General features: G+C 44.8%; 1 long non-coding RNA gene across 3 annotated transcripts in view; it reads right to left on the reverse strand.

Moving 5' to 3' along the window:
- LOC309666290 overlaps positions 1–3,669 on the reverse strand; it is a 73,539-nt gene extending 69,870 nt beyond the window's left edge. The window contains exons 1-2 of one of the 3 annotated variants that reach the window (XR_014266999.1): positions 3,474–3,669; positions 2,247–2,344 (exon numbers count right to left, since the gene is read on the reverse strand). This is a non-coding gene — a long non-coding RNA (uncharacterized lncRNA). Of the gene's footprint in view, positions 1–2,246; positions 3,070–3,473 lie in introns of those variants that run through there. The other 2 variants (XR_014267000.1, XR_014267001.1) reach the window with 2 other exon arrangements.
- Between the last annotated feature and the right edge of the window lie 12,760 nt (positions 3,670–16,429).

The raw sequence follows: 16,429 nt of genomic DNA on the forward strand, positions 1-16,429 counted from the left end.
GAGTTTGAAGACCGAGAACCTAAGGCGCAATTACATATTATTGGAAACTCTTGTGGGGTGTGTGGGGGGGGGGAGGTTAGGAGGCTGAGAGGCTGAGTCGACCTGCTGAGTCCAGCCCCAGGACACCACACAGCCCTGTCCCCCTTTCCCTGCCATCAGACAAGCGGTGCCGCAACTCCAGCCGGGACTCTGCACTTCCCCCTCCCTGATTCTCCAGAAGAGCAGGTGGCCCCCTCTGAGGGCAGGGGCAAGACAACGGACCAAGTCCCCCTGCACTAAGGCGCTACTGGAATCTCTTCCTGAACAGCAGTGCTGGCTTGGAGCGAACCCGTGCACCGCCAAAGTTGGTCTCGTCCTGCAGCTGAGGGACGCAGGCTTTAAGTCGGCTGCCTTGGCTTTAAATCAATCAGTCCCCCCTTTAAGTCAGGTGACCTGACTTTAAATCACTGTGTGCCCCTCAAGCCTGCAACTTCAAAAGTTGGGAACTTCACTTTGATCCCAGCACCTCACACAGCTGAATGCACACTGTAGTCACCCCCAAGCCTGGCTTAGAGGCAGGATATAAGGTAAGGGGATGGGCTGCACACATGGTGAGGAGGGTGCACTTCATGTACCAGAAGGGTCCAGGTACTCTGGGTACAGCAAGCAGTGCACGATACAGCAGCTCCCTGGCAAAGCTGGTGATGCACAGGGAGAGCAGGCACACCCAGGCACGCAGAGGTTCCAGGCCGGGAGCTGGGGCACAGCCAGCCGGGAGGGTGTGAAAGCCGAGGATCTGAGCCTTCTTGAGAAAGGCAGACACAGAGGATGGATGAGAAACAAAGACCAGATGAAACATGGATTTGAAAAACACACCCTGCTCTTGAAATTGGGGTGGGGTCACCCCAGATTTGAGTCTTCTTACTCCCCAGTACCTAGTGCTTTGGCATTTGCCCAATTACTTATAAAATGTGACTGATAATATCTAACCCATTGAATACTGCATTTGGAGTGGTTTTGCGTGTTTATATTTCTATAGTGGAATAATCTTTTCTACAAGAAAAATGTACACAATCTGAAATAAATTCAAACCCCTCTTTAAAAAGTACTATATCGGACTTCCCTGGTGGCGCAGTGGTTAAGAATCTGCCTGCCAAGGCAGGGGACATGGGTTCGAGCCCTGGTCAGGGAAGATCCCACATGCCGCGGAGCAGCTAAGCCCATGCGCCACAACTACTGAGCCTGCAGGCCACAACTACTGAAGCCCGCGCACCTAGAGCCGGTGATCCACAACAAGTGCAGCAAGAGAAGCCACCGCAATGAGAAGCCCGCGCACCACAGCAAAGAGTAGCCCCTGCTTGCCGCAACTAGAGAAAGCCTGCGCGTAGCAACTAAGACCCAATGCAACCAAAGATAAATTAATTAATTAAATTTTTTTAAAAAGTACTATATCCTTCTGTACAACTTCTCTGGGAAGAACAGAGAGATGGTGTAGGAGAGTGAGAAAGACCAATACTTAGTGCACATCTCTCATGCAGGTGCTCTGCTGGCTCAGATAGATTTATCCCCAATTTACAAAGGAGGAAATAAGCTCAGAGAGGTTTAGTAATTTTCCCAAAGCCAAACAGCTCTTGAGTGGCAGAACCAAGATCTGAACCAAGTCTGTTACCTTCAAAGCCTAAGTCCTCATCACAACAAAACTCAATTAATATTTACATTTATCGAATTACATTGCAACCTGGGGAGTTCTTGGCACAATCCTGAATAAGAGTGAGAAAGAAAGAAATAGCATTGTTCCTACAGTCAACCAAAATTTTTGGAGCAGCTGCTAGATGTCTGGCCCTTTTTAGGGTTCAGCAGTGATCAAGACAGGAAGAGTCCTGCTTTCATGAACCACGTAGTGGGGAGGAGAGACGGGTGCAACTTGGGTGAGGGATTTCACCTTGCTGGACCTCTGTTTTCTCATCTGGAAAATGGGATGGGTGTTCCTCATTTTCTGGGATTGTCCAGCCCTCACATTCTCTGATTCCATAAGAAGCATTTGTTTTCCTGTTTCTTTAAAATTCATTCAGGCCGTGAGCTGTGATGAATGTTGTTAGCTGCTCCCCAAATCACTCTATTCCCACCCTTTTCCTGTGATGAGGTCTTTCCCGAAACATGACTCACAGTCAGTCAAGTCACAGAACCTAAGGGGCACCCAGCAGAAAAATTCCAACCCTTGCTTCCCAGGAGTTCTGCGGTCTACCTGACAGGTAAACGTAACTCACCTGGCACAAGGTGGCCATCCCTGGTTTCACATCAACATGATCTCAGGCACAAACCTCCTTGTTTTTCCATTTTGTCTTTAAGTTACTTGTTGAAACAACTGCACAAATATGACAAAGATATAAAATCAGGCATCTTCTGCCCCCAGTGCCTACTAATAAATGATTTTCTGCCACTTAAATGATAAAGATAGAACATTTCAACATTCTGCTACCCTTATTATTTGTCATTTTTGTTGCTATTTCTATTCAATACATCTTACAATATTTTAACAATGGAACATTTATTTAAGTTGTTCCAGACCCAGCTTTTAGTGGTAAAGGTTTTGTTGTTATATTTCTGTTTCCTTTAAAAATCATTATCCTGTTTAAATGGATTAAGTCAATTCTATAGGCATTTATCTTATAGTATTGATGAAATTGATACATAGAGGGCAGTAGTACAAGTTGATTGGACTTGAGAACCTCTATTAGCACAGTTAAGTATAAATATTATCTATATGTAAACCAAAGTACATGCCAAGTGAGATTCTCTGACTCTTTTTCACTGTCTGCCCCTCAAGCCTGTGAGAAATGGAATATTTCTTGCCATATCAGTAAACAAAGGCTGCCACAGTCTTCAGCATTTGCAGCCCTCCAATGTGAGCCGGCGGGCCCTGAGGCACTCAGGATATGCAAATACAGAATGCAGGCCCCAGAGAGCTGAGGTGCATATCAAAGGAAGGATTTCAGTGAGCCCAGGCAAAGAAAAGCGCCGCATTCCTCACCTTGGGAGAGCTGGTTTTCCTTAGTTAACAATCACCTTTTGATGTTCCCTATTACCTGCGCCAGTCCCCTGCCCTGTCCCCTCCGCCCGGTACTTTAGCTCAGGGAGGAAGGAGCGCAGAGGGACTCGGCTGAATAAGGGGCCTGCGCGCCTCGGGAGGAGTTTTCAGCCGCTTTCCCCACAGTCGGGAGGAGGGGCACTGACCCTGCAGCCGGACCCTGCGCCTCCCTTGCCCTGTTTCCCTTCAGGACGCTCAGGCGGACACCCTCCCCACGCCCACCAGGCCTCGCGAGCCAGGACGAGGGCAGGGGCGAGAGGAGGGACCGAAGTTCCCTGGGACCAGACGCTGGAGGCCGCTCTTTCTGCACAGCAGCGGCGGGTGGCAGCGAACCCCTGCCCCTCAGAAGCTGCTCTTGCGCTGCCGCCCGGGCACCGGACCAGGCGGAGGGTCGGCGCCCACTTACCCGGCGCGCTGTCCCCGCGACTGTCATGGCTTCGGCCGCCGGGGCACCTCCAGAGCCGGCAGCCTCAGTGAGGTCGCCCTCCCCTCGGGCTGCGGGGCAGTTCCGTGAAGGCGGAGGGAAGAGACCCCGCCTGAGCCGGGAGTTCCAGCTCTGAGGAAACGCGGGCTCCGTTCTGGGCGCAGTGGGTGGGACCGCTCTGCCCCGAGGCCTTCCGGGAGGGAGCGGGGCGGCGGGGGAGGGAGCCGCCAGGAGCGCAGGGCCCCGTCGGGGGTCCTGGAGGGGCGGCCCGGCCTGGGGGCCATGCCCATTGTGGCCGCAGCCCAGGCCTTTTTCCTGGAATCCTACACAAAAAAGTTAGAAAGATACACAGTCTATAGTAAATACTCACAAATGACTGTTGCTGCTGTGCTCACTATTCTATTAAAGGTGTAAAATCCATAAAACACTTTAAGTTCAAAATTAAATATGAATTTTTACCTTTCTAATTATGTCTCTGATATTCACAGTTGTGGTTAATGAATCAGAGACTGTGGCATCACTAGTTAAAAATGAGCTTGTTGAAAAAATAGAACTCAGGCCCACCGGACCTACCGAATCACAATCTGCACTTTTACAATCTCCCCAGTGTACTCGTGTACCCATGAACAGTTGAAAGGTACATTTCTACCTCGACAGGTCTTTTCTCTATGAGAAATACACACATTTTATCCAGTTTGATAGAAATAAAACACTCAAAAATGCATATGCCTGTGTTGAAACCATAATTTTATCATTTCTTTTCCAGACAAGTATAGTCTCTATACTGGTTTTGTGGATCACATGCCAAACTCTTTTCTTGTAGTTAGAAATAAGGTAGAGAAAGTTACTTTAAAATATATGTATATATATATATATATTAGTGGATAATTGAAGACACTCTTCTAAATTAAAACCGGTTCTCTTAACTTGCTGTTTTCTTCTTGGGTCACATTAGAACTCTTCCCGTGGCCACACGGCATGTGTACTTTTAATTTCAGGGACTGCTGACATTCCAGGATGTGGACATAGATCTCTCTCAAGAGGAGTGAGAGTGCCTAGACCAAGATCAATAGGAATTGTACAGGGATGTGATGTTACAGAAGTATAGGAACCTGCTCTCCTTGTGTGAGGATACCTTCCTTCCAGAATTCCTTATCCAACCACAGGGTTTGGAGTCCTTCATTTGTAGAATGTCTCCTGGAATCTTCTGCTTCCTACAATAGGGTTTCAGATTGCAACGTTTCAGGAACGATTGGGAGTTTGTGGGTATAATTTTTCTTATTCTTTTAAAATTGCAGCCTCCCTTTTAATATACTTTGTAACTGCTTGGGATGTGTCTATATGAACTGTGTACTATATGCTTCTGTTATAGTCCTTACAATATTTTATTGTCTTATTTTCTGTAACAATTTTCCATGGATTCTTTGGGCTTAAGGTATATTAAAAGGGAGACTGTGATTCTGGGACTTCCCTGGTGATGCAGTGGTTAAGAATTCGCCTGCCAATGCAGGGGACCCGGTTCGATCCCCGGTCCAGGAAGATCCCACGTACTTCGGAGCAACTAAGCCAGTGGGCCACAACTACTGAGCCTGCGTGCCACAACTACTGAAGCCGGTGTGTCTTGAGCCCGTGTGCCATTTATTTTTTAGAGAATAAAACCACTTCTGAGTGATTAAAATTTAGGCCAGCTAGTCAAAATGCTTTATCACCTGTTCTTCTAAAACACTGATCAATGGAACAAGTTTTACTAGGGATAACAGTGTAATTGTATTCTGGAGTTCATATGGGCAATATGGTTTATGACCTTGATGCTGGATCATGACATTTCAATGGTATAACTGCTATTAATTGTCTGCTTGTTCAATGATTAAAGTCTCACGTGATCTGAGTTCAGACTGGAGTCATCCTGGTTGGTTTCTGTCTATTGCAGATTTCTTCCAGTATGAAAGGACAAGAGCAATACGGCTTACTTTACACAATGTCTTCAAGCTAAATGATGATATAATCTACATTCAATTAATTTATACATACCCTACTGTAGAACAGGGTTTGTTACGCTGGCAAAGCCCAGTAATTATGTAAAAATGAAACTTTTTCTGCACTGGTTCAAGTCCTCTTCCTAAGAATATGTTTATAATCAACATTCTTTCACAAATTACCCAATTTAATTCACCATAGCATTCCTCATATTAACTAAATGGAAAATCCTAGGCTATATACAAATCCAGAAAGGGCCAAAAATCATCAGCCCCCATGGATGATTACAACCCATTGCTGAGGCATTCAAATTACTTATTAAAGAACCACTATGTCCATCAACATCATCAATTTATATATTATTGCCCCAATGCTAGCCTTAACCCTGGCTCTCACAACATGAATTCCTCTTCCCATATCTTATCCACTAATTAATATAAATGTAGGCATATTATTTATATTATCCATACCACACCTAGCCATTTATTCCATCCTCAGACCTGGATGAACTTCATATTCAAAATACTCACTCACTGGAGCTCTAGGAACAATAGCACAGACAATCATCTCATATGAAGTAATGTAGCAGTTATTCTAGTCTCAGTCTTACTGATAAATGGATCATTTACACTTTCAACAGTAATTATTACACAAGAACACCTATGACTAATTTTCTCCTGACCCCTACCCAGAATTTGATTATCTCCGCAGTAGCAGAAATCCAATGAAGCCCCACTTGATTTAACAGAAGTAGAATCAAAACGTGTATATGTCTTCAATGTAGGAAATGTAGCAGGCCCATTCACCCCGTCCTTCCTAGAGAATATGTCAATTTCCCTATAATAACCATTTCCACAACAATCTATTTTTAGGAGCATTCGACAATCCCTAGGTGCCAGAATTATATACAGCCCAAGTCATCATTAAAACACACTTAACAATCTCCTTTCTATGAATTTGAGCATCCTACCCACAATTTTGATATGATCAACGCATACATCTCTTATAAAAAGTTTTTTTACGACTAACATTAACTCTATGTATATGAGAATTTTCACTACTTGTCATCATACCAGGCAACCCACCACAAACTTAAGAAATATGTCTGACAAAAGAGTTGCTTTGATAGAGTAAATCATAGAGGTTTCAATGCTCTTATTCCTGGAATTGAATTCTTCCTAATAATTTTACATTCTCCATGCTACCTACCACATTACACCACATGCTATATAGTAAGGTTCTCTAAGTAAGCTTCAGGCCCATACCCCCAAAATGTTTTTGTATATCCTTCCTGTGCTAATAAACTCTCATTGTTTTTACCATCATTCTACTGACCATTCTCTCAGGAAATATAATTGTATAACAAGCTCACACTGGTTAATGGTATCCCCATTCTAATAAAAAAACATGAACCCATAAGCTACAGAAGCATCCAACAAATATTTCCTAAAACAGTCCACCACATCAATACTACTTATAATGGCTATTATCATTAATCTAATATACTCTGGTCAAAGAAAACAATGAATAACAAAAATCTTTAATCCAGCAGCATCCACCCTCATGACAATCGCCCTTGTCACAAAAGTAGGACTTTCCCCATTTCACTTCTGAGTGCCTGAAGTCACACAAGGCATCCCATGAACAGCAGACCTGATGCTATCAACATGACAAAGTTACACCCCTATCAGTTTTATACCACATGTCACCATCCATCAACCTAAATATACTATTAATCATAGTGATATTATAAATCATAGCTGGAGGCTGAGGCAGACTTCGCCATACTCACCTGGAAAATATTACACCCTCCTCATCAATTGCCCATATAGGATGAATAACAGCTATTATAATGTATATTCAGATTATAACAATCCTAAACATACTAACTTATATCATAACAACACTATCTTCTTCTTATTTATGCCCAGATCATGTACTACAAGAGTATCATTATCACACACATGAGATAAAACACCTCCCATCACAATCATTTTCCTCACCATTATAGTATCATTAGGACATCGCCCATCACTATCAGGCTTTCTACCCAAATGAATAATTATCCAAGAGATAACAAAAACGACAACATCATTCTACCAACACTAATAGCCATCATAGCAGTCCTCAGCATATATTTCTACTTGCAGCTAACATACTCCACATCACTAACTATATTCCCTTCATTAAACAACACAAACACAAAACAATTTGAACATACAAAGAAATAACCTTCCTATCATTACCAATCATAATACCCACACGGTTACTACACACAACACCCATTCTATCGGTGCTGGACTAGGAATTTAGGTTAGTTCAGACCAAGAGCTTTCAAAACCCTAAACAAGTGAAATTTACTTAATTCCTAAAAATAAGGATTGCAAGACTTTATTCTACATCAATTGAATGTAAAGCAAACACTGTATTGAAGCCAAATCTTTACGAGATTGATGAGTTTTAACCCCAGGAAACTTTAGTTAACAGGCAAATCCTCTAGTCAACTGGCTTCAGTCTACTTCTCCTTCATTTGAGAAAGAAAAAAAGAAAAAAAAAAGGCAGGAAAATCACCGGCAGAATTGAAGCTGCTTCTCTGAAGTTACAATTCAATTTGTTGATTCACCACAGGGTTTGCCAGAAAGAGGGCTCAATCTCTGTCTTTAGATTTACAGTCTAATGCTAACTCAGTCATTTTACCTCTGTTCATACACTGTTGATTATTTTCAACAAATCACAAAGATATCGGCATTTTATATTTACTATTTGGTGCTTGAGCTGGAGTAGCAGACAGCACCTTAATTATATTAATCCAGGCTGAGCTGTGCTGACCTGAACCGCTACTTGGAGATGCCCAAATCTGTAAGGTAGTCATAACAGTCCCTGCACTTGTAATAATTTTCTTTATAGCTGTACCCGTTATGATTGCAGGCTTTGAAAACTGACTTGGGCCACTAATAACTCGGACACCTGAAGTAGCATTTCCCCCAATAAATCATATAAACTTTTGACTACTTCCCCCATCATTCTTACTCCTACTCATATCACCAATAGTAGAAGCTGGTTCTGGTACCAGTGGAACCGTGTATTCAGCTCTAGCCTGCAACCTGGCCCATGCAGGAGCCTCTGTCGACCTAACTGTTTTCTCCTTACATTTAGCAGGTGTCTCCTCAATTCTTGGTATTATTACTTTTATTACTATAGTCTTTAATACAAAACCAGCAGTCATATCCCAATACCAAACACCATTATTTGTTTAATCTTCCCCAACTATAGCCATATTACTATAATTACCAGTCTCAGTCCGAGCAGCCAGAATTGCCATACTGTTAAGAGATAGAAATCTAAACACTACTTTCTTTGACCCTGCAGGAGGAGACCGAATCCTATACCAACACCTATTTTGATTCTTTGCTCAACCTGAAGTCTGTATTCATGGCCTAACAGGGTTTGTTATAAACTCACATATGATTACATACTATTTAGGACAAAGAGTGCCTTTCAGCTATCTGGGAATAGTATGAGTCATGTCCACTGGTTTTTTAGGAGTTCTCTTGTGGGCCCATCATATGTTTACCATAGGGATAGCTGTGGACTCAGGAGCATACTTTGCATCAGCTACCGTAATTACTTCTATCCCTACAGGAGTAAAAGTATCTAGCTGATTAGCAACTCTTTATTTAATTTTTCTTTTTCTTTTCATTTTTTTTTTGGCTGAGTTGGGTCTTGGTTGCTGCGCGTGGACTTTCTCCGGTTGCGGTGAGCGGCAGCTACTCTTCGTTGCGGTGTGCGGCCCTTTCATTGCAGTGGCTTCTCTTGTTGCAGAGCACGGCCTCTAGGCGCGTGGGCTTCAGTAGTTGTGGCTTGCGGGCTCTAGAGGGCAGGCTCAGTAGTTGTGGCACACGGGCTTTTTGCTCCACGGCATGTGGAATCTTCCCAGACGAGGGCTCAAACCCGTGTCCCCTGCATTGGCAGGCGAATTCTTAACCACTGCGTCACCAGGGAAGTCCCTGGTTAGCAACTGTTCACGGAGGTAATACTATATGACCTCCCACTATATTATGAGTTTTAGGCTTTAGTTTTTCTTTTTACAGTAGGTGGTTTCACAGGAATCATTTTAGCCAACTCATCCCCAGACATTGTCCTCCAGGATACATACCATGTAGTAGCACACTTCCATGACCTAATGTCCATGCGAGCAGTCTTCACTATTATAGGAGGCTTCCTACACTGATTCCCACTATTCTCAGGTTATACAGTTAACTCAGCATGAGCAAAAATTCACTTCACAAGTATATTTGTAGTAGTAAATATGACTTCCTGCAGCACTTTCGTGGCCTCTCAGGGATGTCACTACGTTAGTCTGAGTACCCTGAGGCACACACAACATGAAATATTTTGTCTTTAGGCTCATTCATCTCAGTAGCAGCAGTAATGCTAATAATCTTCATACTTTGAAAAGCATTTGTGTCTAAACAAGAAGTCTTAGCAGTGGAATTGCTACTCCTAACCTAGAATGGTTACATGGATGTCCTCCACCATATCCTATGTTTCAAGATCCTTCTTATGTAAATGTAAAATAAGGAAGGACTCAAGTCCTTTTCAACCAGTTTCAAGCCAACACCATAACAATTATGTCTTTCTCAATAAATGAGATAAAATTAAAAAGTGATGTAGCTTTGTCAAAGTTAAATCATAGGCTAAAATCCTGTATATCACTAAGGCATATCAATTTCATCTAGGCTCTCAAGATACAAAATCACCGATTATGGAAGAACTTTTACATTTTCATCATCACACATTAATAGTGATTTTTAAAATAAGTTCTCTAGTCCTCTATATCATTTCACTAATACTGACATCTAAACTAACTCATATGCATACAATAGATGCACAGGTAGAGAAAATGTGGACAATTTACTAGGCATTATTGTAATCTTAATTGCCCTATCATCATTGTGAATCCTTTACACGATACATGAAATCAATAACTCTTCCCAAACCATAAAAAACTATGGGTCAGTAATGATACTGAAACTACAAATACACAGATTATGAAGATTTAAATGTTGACTCCTCTGTAATCCCCACATCAGAGCTAAAACCAGGAGAATCATGACTAATAGAAGTCAACAACCGAGTAGTTAGAGATAGTCATTGAATATTAGTTTCATCTGAAATTGCTGTACACTCTGGAGTTGTTCCTTCTCAGGCCTAAAAAGAGCTGCTATCCCAGGACACCTAAATTAAAGAATCCTAATATCAACAGGACCAGGCCTATGTTGTGGACAAGAGAGCTCGTTTTCCTGAGTTCAAAGACAGGACAGAGGGATATGGCTGAGATATGGGGTGAATCTGGAGCCCATGGGGATGCACTCTCCAAGCTCCAGTATAGGAATGGGGCTTCTAGGGTCCCAGGCCACCCACCACGCCCTCTGGAGCAGGATCTGGGCAACATTCCCTGTCAGTGATGAGGCAGCCCTAGCACTTGTCACGCCCCGATGTCGTGTCCTATGTGGGCCCCATGCTCTTGGGACCACACCCCACACTCTGCAGGTCCATGCTACAGGGTCCTTCATGCCTCAGGAGTAGAGACCACACAGCAAGCAGTTCCCTCCCCAACCAGCAGGAGGAGGGGAGGAGAGCAGGGGCACCAGGGGAATCTCACTCAGACAACAACACCCCAGCGGTGCCAGCGGGGACAGTGATGATGCAGATGAGGCACAGACCAAGAGATGGTACCAGAGGACCCAAAAGGCAGCTGGTCAGGTCCTGGCTCACCTGCACCCCGGACACCTTTGTCCCGCATACACCCCCTTCCTCATACACCCTCTCCTTAAATGCAGATTCTTCAGATGCGAACAGGCAGAGCTTCAGACTGAAAGTCAGCTCTTCCAAAATGACCCATCAGCAAACACTGCAGGATTCCACTCCAGTGGGTGCCCTGGAGTCGACAACTCAGGGACTGAAGTGGATATCGGTGCCAGGGGCAGTGGGAGGGAATGGGGAATGAGACTTTCATGGTTGTGGAATTTTGGTTTTGCAAGATGAAAAGTTCTAGGGATGCTGGTGATGGCTTCACAAGAAAGTGAATATATCTGATGCCTCAGAAACGTGCACTTAAAATGGTGATGATGGTAAAGTGTATGTGACGTGTGTTTTATTTCACTTAAAATAAATTCTTAAAATAATGTCTTGTTAATTGAGATTCCATTTCGACTCCCCTTCATCATAAATGTCGGAGGCCCAGACACAGTCCCCTACCTTAGGGGCCATCACGGTACCCTCACAGAGCACGTGGGAGACCATTCTTGGGGGGGGGCTAGTCTGTGCTCACCTGACCTCTGTCCAGGGGGACCGAGGCAGTGGTGACCCGCATAGATTAGACATATGATATGCTATAGTATTAATACGATACCACCAAGTGTTGTCACTCACCAGAACACAGAGCAGCAACCCACTCAAACATGCCTGACCTCATATGATTGTGACAAGATGAAGAGAAGAAAAGGAACCACAGGTTAATCAGGACAACACCCTTAATGCAGAGGTTGGAAATCTCAAAGGGGACAGGACACACTGCAGGCAAAGAGCGCATATGCGGTCTCCCCATACATGTGATCCTGACCCATGCAGGTGTGGTGAGACCCACACAGTCCCCGCACCCTATACCTGGGGCCACACATCCACACTCACCAGGGTGACCCACCTCCCCAGACCCCTCCACCTGGGTCACATGTCCACAGTCCCAGGGTGACCTCACCTCCCCAGACCCTGCACCTGGGGTCACACGTCCCCTTGGTCAGGACACCATGGCTCTGCAGGGGGCTCACCCAATGTGGAAACAAGCTGGGTCCCTGGGACCTCCTGGGATGGGAAAAAGTGTCAGGTGGGTCTCCTTTCCCCACACTTGTCCCAGAGGAGTCCTCCTCTTCTCACTTTGGTTCTGTGTGATTTTAACTGTTTTTAAAGCTTTCATGCTGGAGTTGAACACACGACTATGGTGCTGGCAGGCTCAGTCCTTTCTCGTCTCACTTACATGTTGAGAAAACTCACAGGACAGCAGGGCTGAAAGCCGAGGGGCAGCTCTGGACTCTGCTGAGTAGGGATGGTAGACTGGAGGGAGAGCTCAGCAGCAGCCTCAGTTGTTACCCATCGGCCTTTTGCCCGATCTGCGTGCCCTGCAATCAATTCACCAGCTAAACCTGCCTCCCTATGCACCATGCACGTGCTGGTAAATTGGAATTATTGCCAGGTAGTCCTCCTGAGGATTCTCCACGAGCCCCAGGGAAGGTGAACCTTGCAGGGATTAAGACTAAGGCCCCGAGCATAGCACTGACCCTTGGGAGGACCAGGTCACCACACTCAGAAGAGAGGCTGTTATGTAGACAAGCCCACCTCGGCTTCAGACCCCAGAAATCTAAGCACTGACATTCAGATGCAGGCACAGAGCTTCCCAGTACTGAGGCCAGCCCGGGTCTCTACCCAGGTCCCCATAGTCCTAGCGTACACAGAACATGGTCAGGTCTAAATCTTCTTATTATAGACAACACATGGTCAGCTCTAAACATAATCAGTAGACAGGACATGCAGAGGTCTAAATCTACCATGTAGACAGAACCTGATCATGTTTAAACTAGCTTAGGGCTGATCTCATAGGAGGTACAGATCACACACATGGGTCTCTCATCTTTGGACACCCACATCAGGAAACTGAACAAAATCTTTGTCATTAAACATTTCAACAGGCAAAACAGAAATGTTCCCAATTTCTCTGGCCACCTGATGGCCAGGATCCACGGGCGAGCCACGAACTTCTTAGAGTGCAGCCCAGTCTGCTGCCAGGACAGACAAGAAGTGGCCTGATCCAGCCTCCCAGGCTTCTAGAAGGAGGCGGCCACACTGGAAGCCCAGGCAGGAGAGTCCTGCATGGTCCGGGCCGGGAGATCCGGTCTGTCCATTTGGCTGGCCGATTCCGGGCGGGGCGCTCAGGGCCTCTGAGAGCCCTGCACTCAGTCCTGCTTCCCTGCAGCGTGTGCGTGTGCGTGTGCGTGTGCGTGTGTGTGTACAGGGGGCGGTAGCTGACGGCTCCCATGGCTTCCGTCCCGGGCACCGCGCTGTCTTCGAGGGGAGGCACGGGGAGAGGTAGGGGCACAGAAGCCGTTGGAGAGGAGAACCCACCGCGGAACTCCTTGCACACTGACTCGCCCCACCCGGAGACCCGCCTGCCCATCGTGGGCCGCATGTCGCCCCCCAGTCCCCCACCCCCGAGGGCAGGGTGCCTGCTCTTTCAACAGCACAGGGTCTCACATGAAGGAGACCCAGTGGGGACTGTCACCCCCCGACTCCTGATGCTGTGTTTGGGGAGAATGAACCCCCTTGACTGGGCGATGGGACCCTGTGAGGAAAGAGGTGGCGGCCCCATCCAAGTCGGGGCCTGGCTGAGAGATGGGAACACAGGAGCCAAGTGCAGGGCCTGGAGGCCAGGCCAACAGGAGGGGCACCCCCAGCCTTGGCCGGGCTCTCCAACGGTGACATTGTTGCTTTAGGGGACCTGGGGCAGGTGACTGAATGTAATGGAAGTCTAAACTGGACCCTGAATGGGGCTTAAAGAAGGTGTGAAGGATGTTACTGAGACAGTGACAGTCATTGGAAGACAAACTCTGTGTCAGGATATCCTGCTCCATCCATTTAAATCCCTGAGACCTGTGACCTTTACGTGGCTACGCAGGATTGTTAGAGCAGCTGCGTGCGGATATATCTGGGGCACAATTCAGTCTGCAGCCAACTTGCAAGTGGTTCCAGCAAACACACAGGTGTGCGCACAGGCAGGCACAGCACACACACAAACATATGCATGTGCACAGCACAAATATATTCACACACTAGCATGTGAACACACATACACACATATGCCCATGCACACACTAATGTGTGCAAGTGCACATACCTATGCACATGCACAGCATATGTATGCAAACAGGCACATGCACACGCATAGCACACACACAGGGAATAAAGTGAATCCGTAAAGCATTAATTCCTGAACACAAGTGAAGCTGACATGTATTTTTCCCTTTTCTTAGCCTTGATGTTTTTCACAACAAAAAGTTTAAGAAAAAAGTTAATGGCAAATGACTTTTGATTCATAGGACTTTCTGATTTTATTCCACAAATATTATGACAGGAGAAATGAATGTAGATATTACATGTGTCCACTAATGGATGAATGGAGAAGAAAAACACGGTCCATCAATACAAGGGAATGCTATTCAGCCTAAAAAGGAAGGCAATTCTGACACAGGCTGCAGCAGGGATTAACCTTGAGGGCATTATGCTCCGTGATGTAAGCTAGACACAAAAAAACAGTGCTTGATCCACTCATACAAGGCCCCTAGAGCACTCGGAAATATAGAAACATAAAGTAGGATGTTGAGTGCCAGGGGCTGAGGGAGGGACAATGGGGAGTGAGTGTTTAATGGGGACTGTTTCAATTTTGCAAGATGAAAAAGTTCTGGAGGATGATGGTGGTCAGGTTTGCACAACAGTGTGAATTACTTCTTGACCCTGAAATGTGCACTTAAAAATGGTTAAGATAGTAAATTTTATGTTCTGTGTATCTGACCACAATTTTTAAAACTTTTTAAGAAACAACAGGAAATAGTCCATGAATACCACAAGATGCACAACTTCACTAACAACAGAGGGATTAAAACTATAAGCAAAGTACTGTGCATACACCTACCAGAATGGCAGACATGAAAGACATAGTATCAAATATCAGCAGGATGTGGAGCAATGGAAAGCCTGGTACGCAACTGGGGGATGCAACCACTTCTGAAGCAATCGGGCCTCAGATAGCGAAGTCCGTGCACAGAGACCCACAGTGCTCCTCCCAGTTGAACACAAAACCACCAGCCCTGCACCAGGACACACGGACATGGACTTGCAGCCCCAGGAGCCAAACCTGAAGGAACCTGAAGGCCATCACAGACGGATGCAGAAATGAACCATGCACGCTCCTATGAAGGAATATTCCACAGCAATGGAGTACATTTTGTTTAAAGGTAGTAAAACTATAAAAAATATTTTTTAAAGAAAACTATATTTACAAGATGAAAGAATCTATAATTCTGGCACCTAGGGATTGTCGAATGCTCCTAAAAATAGATTGTTGTGGAAATGGTTATTATAGGGAAATTGACATATTCTCTAGGAAGGACGGGGTGAATGGGCCTGCTACATTTCCTACATTGAAGACATATACACGTTTTGATTCTACTTCTGTTAAATCAAGTGGGGCTTCATTGGATTTCTGCTACTGCGGAGATAATCAAATTCTGGGTAGGGGTCAGGAGAAAATTAGTCATAGGTGTTCTTGTGTAATAATTACTGTTGAAAGTGTAAATGATCCATTTATCAGTAAGACTGAGACTAGAATAACTGCTACATTACTTCATATGAGATGATTGTCTGTGCTATTGTTCCTAGAGCTCCAGTGAGTGAGTATTTTGAATATGAAGTTCATCCAGGTCTGAGGATGGAATAAATGGCTAGGTGTGGTCTGGATAATATAAATAATATGCCTACATTTATATTAATTAGTGGATAAGATATGGGAAGAGGAATTCATGTTGTGAGAGCCAGGGTTAAGGCTAGCATTGGGGCAATAATATATAAATTGATGATGTTGATGGACATAGTGGTTCTTTAATAAGTAATTTGAATGCCTCAGCAATGGGTTGTAATCATCCATGGGGGCTGATGATTTTTGGCCCTTTCTGGATTTGTATATAGCCTAGGATTTTCCATTTAGTTAATATGAGGAAAACGCTATGGTGAATTAAATTGGGTAATTTGTGAAAGAATGTTGATTATAAACATATTCTTAGGAAGAGGACTTGAACCAGTGCAGAAAAAGTTTCAGTTTTACATAATTACCGGGCTCTGCCACCGTAACAAAC

This window comes from Balaenoptera physalus (assembly GCF_965194825.1).
Source record: "Balaenoptera physalus genome assembly, chromosome: 8".
Lineage (NCBI taxonomy): Eukaryota > Metazoa > Chordata > Mammalia > Artiodactyla > Balaenopteridae > Balaenoptera > Balaenoptera physalus.